Below are 19,979 nucleotides of genomic sequence, written 5' to 3'. Positions count from 1 at the left end.
CAGAAACCAAATAAGGGAATATATTTCGTGAAACTTGTCTTATCCAGTTTTTGTGTAATCCGAAGTTTTCTTAATAACTTGTTAACTTTATGACCATTTTCGTGAATTTATTTGATAAAAATGTTCAAATTGTATTATCTTTGGGAACCATTTATATCTGAATTAGACAAGTTTTATATATATATATTATTATAACAGTAACTTGATCCGAAGGGTCGTATCACGTCGAGTTGACAGGCGCGGATCATCAGATCTAACGAGACGCGAAGCGTCGAGTTTGATCTGATGATCCGCGCCTGTCAACGAGACGTGATACGGCCCTTCGGATCAAGTTACTGTTATAATGATAAATTTATTATGTATCCCCTTATAACTAGCTAAATGTAGCAGATTAAAACTTTAGAGATCAATTGCATAATATCTTTCCATAAAACAAAGCACAATAACAAGGAACTTTTAAACGCGCAAGAAAAATAACGTCATGTTTTTGCGTACTACGTCATCAGTTTCAGAGCGTGGTGATATGGATTCAGAAAACCACAGTGTGGTGATCCGGAAAATCGGATCAAACTCTGTAACAGTAACAGTAACAAAAACTAGGAAATTGATGGGTATATAATAAATGTCGATACAGTGCACGTAAAACTTCAATATGACATTTTTTTTCAGATTTGATTCTTAAAACAAATAAATTATTAAAAAAAATTGATCACTGTGTATTAATTTTCACTTCCGTTGGCTGTTTCATTTAGAGAGCGTTTAACGTGATGTGCACACTCACATGAGTTATACATGCCGTCAGTGGGGGTGTTATATCAATTACGTGATACAATCTTCCACGTCATTTCCGGGTTTTTCCAACCTAAACGCGAAATTTGATTGGCGCCATTTTCCAATGGGCAACGGAGCCAAAGTCGTTGTGTCCGTTACCATAGGGACCGGTTCCATAGTTACATCAGTTCTGGTTGGGATAAACATTAGGACACAGGTTGGTTACCATAAAAAACCTGGGATTGTCCTGTAGGACTTGTGCCTCCTTGACCCCACACCCAAACCCCTATAAGGAAAAATATACAGGTACTTATAGTGAAATAGGCATAGTATTGCACCATAGAGCCTGACTGAATTCAAGTTTTTTTTCTTTTACATTTTAACGGAACTGACTGCTTATATATTGATTCCTGATGTTAAAGTCTCTGTAGGCACACGGCATAATTTGAATAGTTTAAATTATCATACTTCTACAGTCTCGTTTAAAGAAATTGTTCCGTAAGTTCTGTGGCCGATACATTGACCTTGTCAGCAAATGCAATCTATCATTAAGTCAAATGCTGACTGATGTTTTTCATACTTTTTGTTAGTCCACAATTGATACACTGAATTGAGGACGGATTTTTTCGGTTATTTCCCAATCATGACATGAAGCACATAGCGGGTGTGACCGGTCAGCAGAGGATGCTCACTCCTCCATAGCACCTGATCCCACTTCTGTGTTTGCTTTGTTCCTATTTTGTATTGTTTTATGGGCTTTGATATTGAAAACTGTTCGTTATCACCATATCCTTCTTGATGCATTTACCAATGATTGTTAGTTTAACGCATTTGCCTAAGATTATTTTGGTTTGACGCAATTGGTTATGTTTGTTATTTTGACGCATTTACTTCTGTTTTTCATTTTGACGCATTTACCTGTGGCTGTCAGTTTGATGCATTTACTTTTGATTGTCTTTTTGACTCTTTTTACCTGTGGTTGTTAGTTTAACGCATTCTCCACACCTCTGACCACAACCTCCGCCGTATCCTTCATCAAAGAACATCTGATTATGGGCGGTGACGAAGTGGTCATGGTTCCAGCCAAACTGGCTGTCTCCGTGGCCGCACTCGCACGCCCCCTTGTGGTAGTTTGTGTAGCGTGTCACGGTGGCACATTGCTTCCCTTTGCACATTATAGGAGAACCAGTGCATTTCTGGTTACAGCTCAAATATGCTACACCTAAATGATTTAGAAACGCATTTCATATGTGATGTGTGAATAGCCATGGCAAAATCTTTTAAAAACAATGAAAGAGTGATTAGAATTGGTTAAATTTCTTTTTCAATTTCCCTTCATTTCGATCAGCTTTTTTAATGTCTCAATAAATAAAGTATAAATTGAGGAATTTTTTTGTAAAAAAAAACCTGTTGCAACCCATTTGATTGCAAAAGGCACAAACAAATTAGCGTGCCTTTGAACAATATGACTCACGACCTATTTTCCAGAAAAAAAGATTTTTACATTTTATGACAGAGAAACTTTCAATTTCTTATTTAAAATTTTGAATATGTCGTATTGAATATTTTTGGTTGTTTTTCGTGTATTTTGATACATAATTATCCTACCATGGCTTTCAATTCATCAGGAGAAAACTAAGGATTGCATAGGGCGAAAAATGTGAGGAGACAAAAACTCTGAGCAGACAATGTATAGAGAAAGACGGGTCAAGAAAATAAACAATGTATAAGGATCACCGGATCGACAAGAAAAACAATGTATTAAGAACGGCGGGTCAAGGACATAAACAGTACATAGGGAGGACGGGTCAAGAAGATAAACAATGTATAGAGAGGAACAGGTCAAGAAGATTAACAGATAGATTTAGATACACTGAATGAATATTTAAAACCTACAACACTTAAAGATAGACTTAGGAATTTGTGCTAAATGAAAGTAAGGGATTTTTAAAAAGGGTTTTAGACATACTCGTATCCATTTAACAATGTTAGCAATCATAATCTGAAATTTTCCTTATTTTTCAAGTAATTTGAAAAAGATTTCATGGAAAGTAAGGAAGCTTGAAAAGATAAATTGCCGATTAATATGATCTCTATTATCAGACTTACCAAAAATAATAGAACAAATTAAAGATCTCATGGCGAAAATCAACATTGATCAGAATTAAGAAATAAATAATAATGATTTTCTTCAGCGTTCATTATATATAGGCTTATGGTTACGGGTGATGATGAATTATGTAATTCTCGATCCCAAATTAGATATGCACATAGTAACGCAAAATTATCTAAGCAAGAAACTTTATGAAATGATTATTGTCTTTCAATTCTCTTAAAATGTCTTTGCCCTTGTTTTGAGTTCTAAGTGAATGATAAACAAGAATTTTTTTGTATTAAAATAAAGAGATTTCAGCAATAAGGAAAATAAGGGATATCTGTTAATAAAACGGCGAAAGAGGATAAGTCAGTTGTAGGGGGGAACCTTTGAAAACCTTTATAAATCATAATTTTCTAAAATAAATCGAAAATTATTACCTCAGGTAAATACTGTTAATTGTATTTATACGTACAATTGGGTGTAAGGACTTTGAAAACACGTATTTACATATGTAAAATAATAAATAAATAGAGAATATAACATACACAAATCTATGTCATATCAGCTCAAGTGGCCCCATATCAGCCCGAGGGCCGGTATTCTATTTATCATATAATTGACATACTTAATGTGTGGGTTTACATAAAGTCAATGAAGAATGTTTCGTGACCGTTTTTCCACTTTTTTCTTTTAAATTTTAATCAGAGTCAAGTATATGTACTTAAAAATAGCTAAGCCCACTAAATGTTACCAAGCACGTTCCTCAAATATATTTTTTATATCTCTTTGTATTATATAAAACGCATGCATATTTGTCATTTCCTTTTGATTTCTGCATGCCTTCAATGCATAGGAACCTGAAACAAAGGAACAGTATTCAAGAAGAAAGGTGAATAAAACAATACAAAACAGGAGCAGAGCAAATAAGAACTTCCAAAACATCAGAGATGGGATCACGTGCCATGGTGAAGTGAACATCCCCTGCCGATCGGCGACAAGCGCCATGTGCTCAATGTCATGATCGTGAAATAACGAGAAAATCCGTCGTGAATATTGGGTATTGCGACGTCATTCATATCACACCATTAATAGAATTAATACCTAATATAACTTTGGTCAGTACTTTCATTTGCAGAAAGGCCACTGTTTATCGCATTTCATACCTCACATATCCTCTTCTCCCGTTAGGTAGAGTCTTTGACTCAATGCCTCAATATAAGATTTTTTTTTCTTTTATTCTCCTTTTTGGACCCCTTTTCTGGTTTAAGGTGGCTCATTACATCCACAGTTTATTTTAGATTTCAATACAGCACAACTTGTAAGGTAGATATCAAATATCCCGATAGGGGTATTGATATCATAAATATTTTTTTTATAGATTTTATTTTTTTTTCTTCTATTTTTAGTGAAATGATTTATTTCAAGTTTATTATTTACATACTTTCAGAACTTTCAGTGTCAAATGATGGTCATCTTCTTGAGACAAGTATACACAGTGAAAATGCCTCATAATTCCTAATAATAATTTTAAAAATTTTACTATAGTAAATGAAAGTTCCTAAGTTTTCATTATAGTAAATGAAGGTTTCAAAGGTCTTACTGTAGTAAATCAAAGTTCTAAAGTTTTCGCCATAGTAAATCAAAGTTCTAAAGTTTTCGCCATAGTAAATCAAAGTTCCAAAGATTTCACTATAGTAAATCAAAGTTCCAAAGTTTTCGCCATAGTAAATCAAAGTTCCAAAGATTTCACCATAGTAAATCAAAGTTCCAAAGATTTCACCATAGTAAATCAAAGTTCCAAAGATTTCACCATAGTAAATCAAAGTTCCAAAGATTTCACCATAGTAAATCAAAGTTCCAAAGATTTCACCATAGTAAATCAAAGTTCCAAAGATTTCACTATAGTAAATCAAAGTTCCAAAGATTTCACCATAGTAAATCAAAGTTCCAAAGATTTCACTATAGTAAATCAAAGTTCCAAAGATTTCACTATAGTAAATCAAAGTTCCAAAGATTTCACTATAGTAAATCAAAGTTCCAAAGATTTCACCATAGTAAATCAAAGTTCCAAAGATTTCACCATAGTAAATCAAAGTTCCAAAGATTTCACTATAGTAAATCAACGTTCCAAAGATTTCACCATAGTAAATCAAAGTTCCAAAGATTTCACTATAGTAAATCAAAGTTCCAAAGATTTCACTTTGGTACAATAGTTAACTATAGTAAACTATAGTGAACTATATTTTACTATAGTATTTTTTTGTTAAGGTATTACCAAGAACTATGAAGAAACTAACCTGTATTAAACAAACTTTTAGGGATGATGCATCAAGATATAAACACTCTCAAACTTGCTTCAAATGCTGGATTTGAATTGATTTTTTTTAGGGGCGACTAGTTTGAAGTTTTTGGATAGTTTTATTCCCAAGAAACTTAAAGCCATGTCATACAAAATTGTTTAAATTTTGCATTTTAGATGTAAATCTAATTTCTTGATTGTATGCCTAACTAATGTTGGAGTCTGCCTTACTTACAGACACCATTCATTTAGGTGACGTCTGTAACCTGTGATAACCTATATTTCTTTACTGCAAGAGATTTGATGTACCCAGAACACTTAAGTCTATCCAATTCTATTCATTCTCTATGTAACGATTATAACACAAAAATATTTCATGTATTTTACGAAACAAGAATAACATCTATTTATACAAACATAGTCCAAGTATTGGTGACGTGTTTACAATTATTACACAGGTATAAAACTGCGAGAATAAAAAAACATTGATATTCAATTTCCTGGTATTGCACAAATCTCTATATCTATAACATTGGAATGTCTCTGGATTCCACTCTCATACTTTCGAGATGTTCCTTCTTTCTTCGTTCTCTTTCCTGCTCAGTAGCCTCGTGATAATAACCGTGATATTTCCCTCAGTCAGCTCTTTCTAGGGGAACAAAGGCGTCCGATTTCGGCCAGGAGATGTCATGGGGGCATGCTGGGTAAATCCCGAGTGTATCCGAACATTCGGGGTATTACCGCTTGCAATACACCTATGTCTCTGTAGTAGTACCCTGGAAAAAAAGTAAATAAATGTGATCATGGTGATACTTTTGGGTATTTAGAGAAATCCATTTTCTATTACAAAAATATTTTATTCCCCAACGGAACCAATCCCTGACCATCTCTAGAACAAAGGGCGAGTCTTTCTATCTCATAAGGGCCACCCGTTGGTCCTCGCTGTTTTAAATACTGAATTTATCTTTGTAAACCTATTATATTGATATATAAATTTAATATGTATAGAAATCCAATTCAATAAACCATCTTGTATTTAATCATTTTTGGCAACCTTAATTTAAGTCACATGATCAATGACAATAAGGGACCATACAAAATGTTCAATATTATGTCTATGTACCTTGACCTTGCTGCTGCTCTAAATGTGATTCACGTTGTATTAGGACAAGTTTTAGGTAATGAAGCACCGGTTGAAATATATGTGGATTCTACAAAGTAATATATCATACGCATTTCTATTCCCTTTAGAAACATAACCGTGTAACTTTTTTCTGCCTTCTATACCACTTGATCATTTTTTTTTTTCATTTTCAATGAAAAGGATGACTCAGTTATTTTGCACTAAATTTTACAAGTTTACACGCATATCAAAAACAAGCTCAATTCGTCAAACTGATGGTGAGAACCATTACTGTCCACGGTAGCTCAGTCGATATAGTGCTCTTTCAGTGATCGAGAGGTCGTGATTTTGAATCTCTGCCCAACTGTTCTGAGTCGATAAAACAATGGGTAGCAATTGTTTCTTCGCAATGGTCTCGGTACTTTTAAGTGATCCCTCACTACTTAATGGCCATGAGTGCCTTGAAGATTTCAAAATTTGAAGCCATTCGCCAGTATATGGTGACCACTCTATATAAGTGAAAAATATTTAATGGGACTTAAAAACAATTAATCAATCTCTCAAATATTTAAATCATAAAAATGGCACGACAAAATAACTAAAGTAGTAGAGCTGGACAGGTATAGGAGATACGTGCCATTCTGATACTATCTAACAAATCCACGAATTTGATATCCGTTTTTCTTTTTAAAACAAGAAATGAAGATGTGAAAGCATTTCATGCAATCTTTACAAAACCTAGCTAGGCTTCCCATGATATACCGTATAACGGGTATTTTCTGCGGTTGTCCAATTTTTTCGGAATTTTGCGGATGGAACAAATCCGCGAAAATTAAAATCGCAAAATATTTTTAATATGACTTCAGGTATTGTATACATGCAAGTATCATAAGTTGTGCGTCTGCACACTCATACATGGACGTGTCTTCGTTAGCGAGAAAATTCGGGCGACATCGAAACTTCGATAGCAGTTGGGCAGTTTTTCTTTCGATCTTATTTTCCACTTTACAATCCTGTCGATTGTCTTGAGACTGTGGTTAAAATAACGCTTGTGTTTACAATTGGCTTGATTGTCTCGTGAATTTCATTCAAATCAGACGACTGACAGTATTAGTTACGCCTCAATGCACGTGACACGTGTGATTTTGAGGGTAGTTAATTATGCAACTGTTGTTTTAGCTTTTTGATAGCAATTAATTTTTATTGCACAGGTATTTTATCATTATCTTCTAAATTACTAATATTTTCCTTTGGACTAGGCATAATTTTATAAAGAGTAACTAAAAGCCAGTAGTGTTATCAAGTTTGATAGAGTAATACACGTTCTCTGATGCACCTTTTAATCATGTGCCTGAATGATTTTACAGGCACGTAGTATCCGGGGGGGGGGGGGGGGGGGGGGCAGGGAGGCCTGGCCCCCCCCACTTTTTTCACCAACTTCACCAACATTACCTTTACTATATAAAATGTCTATTGAAAAGGTGGTTAGCCCCCCCACTTTTTACCACAGTATATGCATAGCAAGGAAATATAGGAAAAAATTGGAAGTGAAAGGAAGTTTGCCTTGAAAAAAAATGGCCACTTCCCCCCCCCCCCCCCCCCCCCCCCCCCACGAAATAGGATTTTCGAGTTTGGACCGTGGATATCTCTTTTTTTTTTTTTTTTTTTTTTTTTTTTTTTTTTTTTTTTTGTGCTTGTCAACTTTTTTTTAGGTAAATCAAAAAAATTTTCTCAGGTTGGCCCCCCCACTTTCAAAAACGATGCTACGTGCCTGTTTTACAAAACGTTATAATAACATAGAGCTAAATCCTCGAATGTACTAAATCGGCCTAATTAAATTAGGAAAATTAAAATGAGGAGAAGAAGATAATTGTTTACGGAAATATTTTCCTTAGATTTCAAACTTGACGCCAAATTTCCATTTGATGACGTCATATTTGTCGGGAAAACGTCGGAACACGTGTACTTTGCCACTTTTTATAAAAATTAAGCATTTTTTCGTCTTCGGTTCAATTTTTTGCTGTGGCCACACCCTTTGAACAAAATATAATTAATACTATTAGAAAGAAAATTAATAAATAAACAAATAGAGCGTATTTTTATTTTGTCCGAGGAATGTGGCCACATCGAAATTTAAACTTTTCTTTCGATTCAAATCTCTTTGCAGCGACCTTCACAGTGGAAATAATGCGGGTTAACCTACATTAATTGAAAAGAAACAAGATTCTATATATTGCTTTTGTGAATATTAATAAGTTTGTAAATGTAAATGTTCAATTTATAAAAGGAAATTTCGTGTTATAGTGCAAAAAAGTACGAAGTCTCTAAAAGCACGACTGCAAAAACATGGGCCTGCGTCGGAACCGGGGGGCTAGCCCCCCCCCCCCTTGCATTTTTTTTTTTACAAAAATAGACATATAGGCATTGAAAAATTGGGATTTACCTTTTTTGATAGGTCTACACCCCCCCTTCCGATTAGCCCCGACGCCCATACTAAAGATGCAATAATGTCGACTTGTCGTGCCTCATTCCTAACCCAAAACTTTTTACTAAAGCAGCTGGTCTTCGTTTAATTAACTTATTATTGCATGATTTGGCTGAAATTCTTTTAAAAATTGGATACTCTTTCCTTTTTATTTTACATACAATGTTTACATATGTTTTATCTCCCGATCCCGTTTCCTCGTCTCCATGGTCACTATGTAATCAAAGGGAGATCACCCGAGGAACTTTATTTTCTCTTGCGTGACCAAATCGGTATTTTTAACATAAAAAGTTACATCGGATGCAACTAGTCTACCAAGATGTATATATAAACTGAAAAATATTGTTTTACCCGTCTAACAAAACACAAATTGTATTTGTTCTGAAGTTTACATCGACTCACTGGCATAACAATTGTCATAAATAAATTATAGAAAATGATTAGGTTGGGCTGAGTCAGAATCGTATACAAAGCCATGGGCCCTATAGATCCCATACCATCATGCATTTCCGAAATTGTTGTTGGCATTTCAAGAAGACCGATTAATTTTTAAAATATTTATTAGTAAAATATTTTCCGATCTGAGACTTTATAATATACATGTTGGCTAATGGAGACAGAACCTAGAAAAATCGAATTGAAAAAATCAAATATTGATATAAACAATTTTGAGAAAATATATCTATTTGATATTAGATCGCGTTTGAGTTTTTGCCTTTATTAGACTTATTAATACATTGTATAAACGAATAACTTACTACATGTACCGAGATAGTGACAGCTCTTTTGGTTGCAGGTAAGTCAATATCGCATGTTAACGAAAAAAAGTCAAAGGGAGGTTACTTGCTTTCTCTTTTTACTTTGAGTTTCTCCTCTCTGTAACCAGTTCAGGTCTACGGAACAGAGAAGAGTCAAGATTAGCATGCCTGTTTATAGTTGTGCATATAGATTCATAAGGGAGGTATATAGCCCGGACAAAAAGAGAAGCTAAGAGAGAGAGAGAGAGAGAGAGAGAGAGAGAGAGAGAGAGAGAGAGGGGTGTTCTAGCAAAAAAAAAAACAGGGGTAATGGGGGTGGGGTGTTCGGATCCTTTTTGACGTGTGACAAATAACAAAGCAGATGTAATGTATACGCAAATAAAGAAAGTACTTTTACTATGTATATAGTAAAAAGAAATTAATTAATTCGCAGCTTTCATTTTTTGAAAAATCTGTATGATAAAAAACATTAAGAACGACTGTAATCATGTTCCGTGACTCGCGATCGGTCATTGCATCAATTCGTATATTTTAAAATGTATTTTTATCATTAAAGGATTTTACTGGTAATTTTACCTGTCTATCATATTTTTTTTTCCTGAAAGAATATCTGTATAGAGTATAACCTCACAGATAAGGCGTTTGTATCTAATGCATTCAAAAGTACCCGGGGGGGGGGGGTGGTTATATATGTCGCTTGACATTAATCCTGGATCTGTAATTGATGCAATAATATTTTTCTACACTTTACATTTATTTTGTTTTAATTCTGTCCGTCCTCTCAATGTGCAACAGAGTCAGCAGAAATCATAATGTTCATGATCCAAGTTATTATTAATAGTAGAATGTGCATAATGATAAATGAGGCGTTATTTTGTCATTGCCTTGATGAAATAATTCTATAATTATAAATCATAAAAGCCATCAATATTTTTTTAAATAGTCCCTCTATACTTTGTCTTTATTATGGTTATATATGATCGAGGTTTCAGTTTGTTTTTCTTTTCTCATCAGTCAGATGTTCCTTAATAAATTTAGGATTTCCTCAAAGTCCAGTTGTTTCATGAACTGCTCGATACCCAAGAACAAAACGATATGAATAACAGTGCCAAAATATCTCATATATTGTAAAAGTTTTTTTTAAAGAAGATATTGTTTTAAACACTAGGTGAATTACCTAGTAGATTGACATTTTTTTCAATACGCGTATTTTGCTAAAACATCGGCATTGTTACAAGACAATGATACATGATATCAGCCGCTGCATTTCATTTCCAGCATTTTTATACGCCTGAATTTTTTAGGGGCGCATATTGTTTTTGTCATGTCTGTCTGTTTGTCTGTTTATCTGTTTGTCTGTTTGTTGTCAACTTTTACCTTCGCCAGAACTGTTGAACCCTGAGAGATAGAGACTTCATATTTGGTATGCATACTCCACTAATTAAACACTTTCAACTGACACCAAGGACAATGACTTTGTGACCTTAACTGTGACCTTTATGCTAAAAATAGATTTTTTGAACTTTCGCTATAACTTTAAAACCATTGGAGATAGGGACTCTATATTTGGTATGCATACACTTTACTAGTTAAGTGCTTTCAAACGACACCAAGGTCAATGACTTGTGACCTTGACTTTAGTCTATATGATAAAATAGCTTTTTTTTGAATTTAATTTCCGACTTTTTTAATATTTCATTTTGATTATATGACGTTTTTATCTTTAAATAGTGGATTTTATTTCAATTACTAGTAAGTCATTTACATTAACTAATTGGTTTACGTGCCATTTCCATTTATCCATCTTCGCTAGAGGATGATGTTTATCTTAATTGTTATTAAACTTTTGAATTTCAAATGGTTTTGTCGTGTGTTTTCGTTTGGACTTTTTCTTTTGAAAAAAAATAATTTTGCGGCGGATTTGATGATTTGCATCAACTTTGTTAAAAGGTCTATTCTGAAATATGCCACTGTGTGCGTAAGATTGCCGTCAAACGTCACAATGTTTCATGTTTTACATGTAAGAACTGTGTACATATCAAATGATCAGGAAATGCTATTAATTAAGGAAATGTAGCAAATTCTTTATAGAACAATATAATAGATATAGTGAATTAATTTCAAAAATATTCATTTTTATTACACATTTTTTTTTAGCTTTATTGTTTCGTTATAAAAGAACAATTGTCTATTCTCTGACAAAACCTTCATTTTTTTTAGCTTGTTTGCCGTAGGACCATATAATAACGCATTTATGAATATAAAAATCCGTTTCCATGGCTACTATATAGTGTAGTATACATTTTACTACAAAAAAATAAGTTCTATTCAAATACGAGATTGATAGATTGACACTTTGTGTTTGCATTCAGCTAAATCTGTCCCTTATTTTCACTTAAGGTGTTACATGTATCCACGATTTTTCCAGTCAACCGTTATATACATGTTTATAACAAATAGTTCACATATCTTTGAAGTACAAATAAATAAGATAAAATAAAAAAAACCCAGTCATTTTTTTTTAATTTCTTATAAAAATATACCATAGAAATATTTTCCTAAAGTTTTGAAGAATTGCCTGTATTGGTGATTTTTATTTCATTAACGTAATGCGTTATTTTTATACAAAACGTCAACGTTACGATGTTGAAGCATAACGCCAACGTAATGACGTGACAGCATTGATTAAGGAAACAATGCTAAATTGAAACGGCTGTAAAATGAAGACCCGAAAAGATATTCTTAAAAAATAAAATGTTTTACAACATACAAATCTTAGAGTATAATGTGAGAAAGTTTCATTTATTTTGATGACTTGGCTGATTTTTGTACTTCGCGAACTTTGCTCTTTGTTATAAATCTTAGAGTTTGGTGATCCTATACTGTACCAAATAAATATTTTTTTTGCGGTATAGTGCAACTGCAGAAATTGAAAACGCAAAAAATGAATTGCTACCTTTCAGGCGTTAAATCGCAAAAATTTCCAACCGCAGAAAATACCCGTTATACGGTAGTAGTATTAGATGTCTAGATGGGCGGTGTAACAACCTCTAATGATAAAACGCCGCTTAATGATAGAAATAGCATTAAGCGTTGCAATTGCAACGCTTAATGCCAAAACTTATTGCATTAATAGCTGACATCATCAACCGCTAATGCTAATTCGCCGCTTTATGATAGAATTATATCATTAAGCGTCACAAATGCAGTGCAACATCGACGCTTAATGAAACAAGCAAATATCGACATATTCGACGCTTAATGATACACACTGGTGTATCATTAGGCGTTGCAGTTGCAACCCTTAGTGATATAAAATTTAGAAATCGCTCGTAATATCTAAGAGAAACACACATCCACCTTTCCTGAACAATGAGATATCACTTGTCAAAATATTTATATACGCCCTTGTGCTATATAAATAGTAATTGTTAAAGTTTTATTGTGTTTTCTATTTAGTCAAGGGAACGTCTTTAAGCCACGGATGTTTAGGAGATAGCTGGAAGAAAGAAATACAAACAAAGAGATAAATAAAATGATATTCAAATCCTTTAAAAGAACCATTTTTTTTAAACTGAAAATACAGAGGCAAACAACAATGAAATTCCTTTTAAATTCATACAATGATTTGAATAGTCAACCTGAAAGATATATATGTTTTAGATTTGATACAACTTAACACATATCACTGTTAACGTTTCAGATATACGTATCGAGATTTTCACTATTGCTCCGTTTCTCCAAACTCCGAAAGGAGAGAAATCAATATTGACAACTTATGTTTAAGGATATATAACAAAGAATACAAGTACATGTAATACATAGAATAATATATATTGTGTTGAGAAAAAGGTTCATTTATGCTAGTATTCTATTATTCTAGTATTTATCAAATTACAATATACATATTGACTGAGGTTGAAGAGGCTGTATTTTTTTAATTCTAAATGACGCATATTTCATTTGTAGTATTTTTTTTCTTTCGATATATGAGACTAAGTTTACATCTGACTAATATTAAAATGAAATAGATTTAAATGAATATAGTTCTTCTTTCGGTACAAGAGAGACCCTCTCTATTAATACTAGTATTCATCAGAAGTATTTTGTTCACTGCGAATTGGTATTGAAAGGTCGCATGAAAGGTCCGACTATGCTTTACTTGCATTGGTGAAGACTTTAATGAGCTACAAAATAATCTCGTCTCATGCATCTGCGGCCAGATTGAGAGAGGATCGTACATTTTGACAGTGGTTAGCGACGTTCCAAAATTTTCACTTCAGCAAATCAAAGTTCCCAAGTTTTTACTTTGCTTCTCTAGTTAACTATATTAAACTATAGTAAACTTTTTAGTTTTCTATAGTATTTTTTTTTTGTTAGGGACATTTCCGCTATCTAACATCAGCCATGAGTGAAAAAAAACTGTTTAAATTTCAGACTTATTTATATTAAGCAGAACCGACTAACAGGCGAGTATAAATGGTACATGTATACCGAAATAGATCATTCTTTACTGACAATTGCAGTGAAGACAGACTGAAATCTTTCTGGTTAGGAATAGAATTAACAACTTTTGAATAATATAAGACATTATTGTTTCTTATTATTCCAAACATAAAGTACAAAACTTTGATATGCTTGGACTCTTGGTATTTAAGGCATATGGTATTCTTGGCGCTACATAATTAGATGTTAAATCGATTCCACATGGTCACTAGCTCATCTGATTCTATACATAATAATAGGCCGAAGGGCCACATCGCTCACCTGAGCACATCGACTAGGAAAAAGCACACATCAGATAAACACTGAAAGTTTACTGGGTGTCATGATTTGAAAAAAAGTAGAATCTACACTACCTGAAGATGTTTCCATATAAATAGAAAAACATCACTAAGCATGGCTTTGAAGTACTTGAAAAGAAGATTTTAAAAGGTTTCCTATATATCCCTATATAAAACTTTGGTCAGCCATTTTGGGCCCACCCTAACCCCAGGGGTCATGATTTGAACAAGCTTGAATCTACACTAACTGAGGATGATTCCACATAAGTTTCATCTTTCCTGGCCCAGTGGTTCTTGAGAAGAAGATTTTTTTTTAAAAAGTCCTCTAATTCCTATGCAAAACTTTAGTTGGCCATTTTGGCCCCACCCTGGCCCCGGGGGTCATGATTTGAATAAACTTGAATCTACACTACCTGAGGATCAATCCACATGAGTTTCATCTTTCCTGGCCCAGTGGTTCTTGAGAAGAAGATTTTAAAAGATTTTTCCTATATATTCCTATGTAAAATTTTGGTCAGCCATCTTGGCCCCACTCTGGCCCCGGGGGTCATGATTTGAAAAAAACCTTGAATCTACACTACCTGAAGATGATTCCACATGAGTTTCATCTTTCATGGCCCAGTGGTTCTTGAGAAGAAGATTTTAAAAGATTTTTCTATATATTCCTATGTAAAACTTTGCTCGGCCATTTTGGTCGCAACCTAGCCATGGAGGTCATGATTTGAACAAACTTGCATCTACACTACCTGAGGATGATTCCACATGAGTTTCATCTTTCCTGGCCCAGCTGTTCTTGAGAAGAAGATTTTAAAAGATTTGTCTTATATATTCCTATGTAAAACTTTGTTAGCCATTTTGGCCCCACCCTAGCCCTGGGGGTCATGATTTGAATAAACTTGAATCTACACTACCTGAGGATGCTTCCACATGAGTTTCATCTTTCCTGGCCCAGTGGTTCTTGAGAAGAAGATTTTAAAAAATGTTTTCCTATATATTCCTACGTAAAATTTTGGTCAGCCATCTTGGCCCCACTCTAGCCCCGGGGGTCATGATTTGAAAAAAACCTTGAATCTACACTACCTGAAGATGATTCCACATGAGTTTCATCTTTCATGGCCCAGTGGTTCTTGAGAAGAAGATTTTTAAAGATTTTTTCTATATATTCCTATGTAAAACTTTGCTCGGCCATTTTGGTCGCAACCTAGCCATGGAGGTCATGATTTGAACAAACTTGCATCTACACTACCTGAGGATGATTCCACATGAGTTTCATCTTTCCTGGTCCAGTGGTTCTTGAGAAGATTTTTAAAGATTTTTCTTATATATTCCTATGTAAAACTTAGGTCGGCCATTTTGGCCCCACCCTAGCCCTGGGGGTCATGATTTGAACAAACTTGAATCTACACTACCTGAGGATGATTCCACATAAGTTTCATCTTTCCTGGCCCAGTGGTTCTTGAGAAGAAGATTTTTAAAGATTTTTCTTATATATTCCTATGTAAAACTTTGGTTAGCCATTTTGGCCCCACCCTAGCCCTGGGGGTCATGATTTGAATAAACTTGAATCTACACTACCTGAGGATGATTCCACATGAGTTTCATCTTTCCTGGCCCAGTGGTTCTTGAGAAGAAGATTTTTAAAGATTTTTCTATATATTCCTATGTAAAACTTTGGTTAGCCATTTTGGCCCCACCCTAGCCCTGGGGGTCATGATTTATAAAAACTTGAATTTACACTACCTGAGGATGATTCCACATGAGTTTCATCTTTCCTGGCCCATTGGTTCTTGAGAAGAAGATTTTTTAAAAATGCTATTAATTTTTCACTTATTCATAATTATCTCCCCTTGGATGAGGGCGTGGCCCTTCATTTGAAGAAACTTGAATCCTCTTGACCCAAGGATACTTTGTGCCAAGTTTAGTTGAAATTGGCCCAGTGGTTCTTGAGAAGAAGATAAATATGTGAAAAGTTTACGACAACGACGACAACGACAACGACGACGACAGACAACGGACAAATTTTGATCAGAAAAGCTTACTTGAGCCTTCGGCTCAGGAGAGCTAAAAAGTAGCACAAATACAGGAAAGAAAGAAACACAGAAGTCTTTCAGTGTGCTGTCTAGTTGGCATAAAAAAAGCACGAGCTAGATTTTTTATTGCAATGAAATTTATTTAATTTTAATTTTTTTTATCGTTATAAAAAAAAACAATACTTTGATTGGAAAAAGTTACTTTAAGACCCTGGGGTACCACATGTAATTTAGATGCTAAAAAGAAACGTAATTTGCATATAAAGCAAGTCTGTGGCAATATTTTCCAAGTATAGAGGAAGGCCTTAAATGGAGAATAGAAAATCCCTAAACTTCCCAAAGACAATAAAGAAATATTTAACTTAAAAAGGATTTTTTTTCTAGTGTCTTATTAGATGGAATATTTAAAGCATATTTGTTGATATGTCATATATTTAGATGTAAGAGGTTTAAAAGACCATATTTTTCTTTCTTCATCACAATTATACAACTTGAAATAGAAATGGTAAACTGCGTTTGAAAATTAGCAGGGACTATATTTTTGGCTTAATGGTGGCGTAAGAAATTTCAATATCTTCTTTTCTGCCACTCAAAATTATTTTAGAACATTGAACTTAGTTATAATTTTTACGCAATCAAAGACTAGACGAAATATTTAAATGTAAGTTAAATTAATAATAAGGGACTAAAGTTTCAAAATACATCAAATAAATAAGATTTTTCACACATACTAGGACTATGTTTGCTTTTAAATGCTTCAAATCCAGGTACAGATTTGAGCCAAAAATCCGTAAAAAGTCTTAGTAAACGATAAAAACTGTTAGTTTTTGTATCATTTTGTACCTTTATGTGCCAACTTTACTAAATGTGAAAATTGGAAAAATTTAAATACATGTATAGGAGGCATATAGAAATAACTAATAAATCCTAAAAAAATTAGGGAAAATAGAGGATATTCGGATTAGCATATACATGTATCCATTTTATTTAAATTACCCATGTCAATTTGGTAATATGATCTTAAAGGTCATACATGTATATGGTAGTATCTTTTTGTGCAAAAATAAAAAAAATAATCTTTTGAAGTACAAGTAGGGATAGCATTATTGGAAACAGTAATTTTTAGCTCTACTGGTCAGAGACTATAGAAGAGCTTTTGCGATAGTAATGCGCCCGTCCGTCTAGCTGTCCGTCTGTCTGTAAACAATTTTTTTAACGCTACTCCTACTACAATTTTGGTCTGATTTCAATATAACTTGGCACAGGAATATCCTACACTAAGATACATAGGATATTTAATCGGTTTTTGATTTCGATGAACAGTGTTGCCATGTGTACTAAAATTAAAATTTTCTGTGAAATTTCTTTGAAACACTACTTGTCCTACAATTTTTGTCTGATTTCGATATAACTTGGCACACAAGTAGACTACACTTAGATACATAAAATAGACTAAGTGCATCAGTTCTCGATTTTAATGAACAAGGTTGCCATTATTAGAAAAAATAGAAATTTCTGTGAAATTCCTTTAAAACGCTACTCCTTCTACAGTTTTGGTCTGATGGTAATTGCTTCTTTTCTCATCCTTTGTTATAAGTACAATCCAGTTGAGCTACAGTCTTGACAGAGATTTCTGGTTTAATGTTAAGGTCAAACGACACGTTCCGCAAAAATATATAATTTTTCTTAAGAGTTTGTCATTGAATAATAGGTACTTAAACAAGATTCCTCGCAAAAATAAGGATACCTTACCAGCCATTTGGACAAGATACCAAAGGTTCATATTTCTTATATAACCCTTATGTTCATTTTTAGAGATTCACAAACATTGAATCAATGGAATCATACGGCTATAATTTGTAATTTAAGTCATTCCATGATGCCCCTCTTTTTATAATCGTATCCCCCTTTCTGCATATCATGAAATCCAATTCTATCAAATTATACGGCCCACATACATGTGCATCTTCTGATAGAACGAAAGAAATCCATTTTCTTGGGTTGGATAATTACTTAAATAATTATTCATAATCTAAGATATTAAGTCTTACATGTATCTAGTTACAGAAATATCCATTTCCGGGTTTATTTCAAAGTCTATGAAATAATATTGAGAATTCTTTCAAACCTTAAATTAGTATTAAGCCGTATTTCGTTTTGAACATATCGATTCATAAATATTTTGAACTATTTTGAGTGAAGAATCGTGCGTTTGCGTTAGCAATCGTGTAAGATCGTGTAACGTGTAGAATCGTGTGCGTGAAGAATCGTTCGTGTGACAGGTTTAATCGTGCGTTAATCGTGCGGGATCGTTCGTGTAACGTGATCGTTCGTATAAGTTGACAACAATAACGTTGCAGCCACTGTAAGCTGTATCAAATCTAAAATACAAAGTTTGGAATATTTAAATATATTCTATATATTTTAGGATGAGTATTAAAATCATTGTATCAAATTAAAAGGAATTTAATTGCTTGTTTGCTTCTGTATTTTCAGTAAAAAATTTTTCTTTTAAAAGGACTTGAATATCATTTTATTTATCCCTTTGTTTGTATCTCTTTCTTCTAACTATCTAACTATCTGTCTCTTAAACATCCGGGGCTTAAAGACGTTCCCTTGACTAGATAGAAAAAAAACAGTAAAACTTCAATAATAACCATTTATATAGCACAAGGGTATATATAAATATTTTGACAAGTGATATCTCATTGTTCAAGAAAGGTGAATGTGTGTTTCTCTTAGATATATCAAGCGATTTCTAAATTTTATATCATTAAGGGTTGCAACTGCAACGCTTAATGATACACCAGTGTGTATCATTAAGCGTCGAATATGTCGATATTTGCTTGTTTCATTAAGCGTCGATGTTGCACTGCATTTGTGACGCTTAATGATATAATTCTGTCATTAAGCGGCGATTTAGCATTAGCGGTTGATGATGTCAGCTATTAATGCAATAATTTATGGCATTAAGCGTTGAAATTGCGACGCTTAATGCTATTTCTATCATTAAGCGGCGTTTTATCATTAGAGGTTGCTACAGGGCGGGTCAACGGAGTGCACTTTTTATGCAAATGAGGTCAAAAATGGTGGATTCTGATGGGCTAAGCATCTGTGTGGGGTCCAGGGAGTGTAGGTTTGAGGGGTCTGGGGGATAGGGGGTCAACTCAGGACAGTCCCCCCTTGGGGGGAAAGGGGGGTCAACTCAGTACAGCCCTAACCCCTAACACTAACCCTGGGGCTAGGGGTTCAACTCATTACATAACCCTGTGTCCAATACTGTGTTTACACTGTATATAGTTTTTTACTATACGCTTCTACTACGATTCCCAACGCTGCTACTACGATTTGGCAGCGACTCAAGACTGTGATTATGACGTCACACTTTTCATTCACAGTCTAGACAGCCTAGCCAGCCGGTTTAACCCTTTCTCTTCCGGCGCATTTTACGTGATTTTGGAGGCCTTTTGACATGGCATTATTAAATTATTTCTAACTTCTTTATCCAAGGGGAAAGCTAGGCATAATGCATACCATTTTGTAGGAAATTTCTTACAGATGATATTTTATGACTGCTTAGATACTCAACAACTGACCTTATTAGTAAAAATTGAGGTCAAAGGTCAATTAA

At 33.9% G+C, this 19,979-nt stretch overlaps 1 pseudogene; it reads right to left on the bottom strand.

Annotated features, from left to right (window-relative positions):
* Positions 1–719: 719 nt before the first annotated feature.
* LOC134251316 (endoglucanase-like) lies at positions 720–18,107 on the bottom strand (annotated as a pseudogene).
* Positions 18,108–19,979: the final 1,872 nt, after the last annotated feature.

Source organism: Saccostrea cucullata, unplaced genomic scaffold (assembly GCF_032062105.1).
Source record: "Saccostrea cucullata isolate Sc308-1 unplaced genomic scaffold, CSIRO_AGI_Scuc_v1 ctg5008, whole genome shotgun sequence".
In the NCBI taxonomy this organism is placed as follows: domain Eukaryota; kingdom Metazoa; phylum Mollusca; class Bivalvia; order Ostreida; family Ostreidae; genus Saccostrea; species Saccostrea cuccullata.
This window is presented reverse-complemented; position numbering and strand designations above follow the sequence as displayed.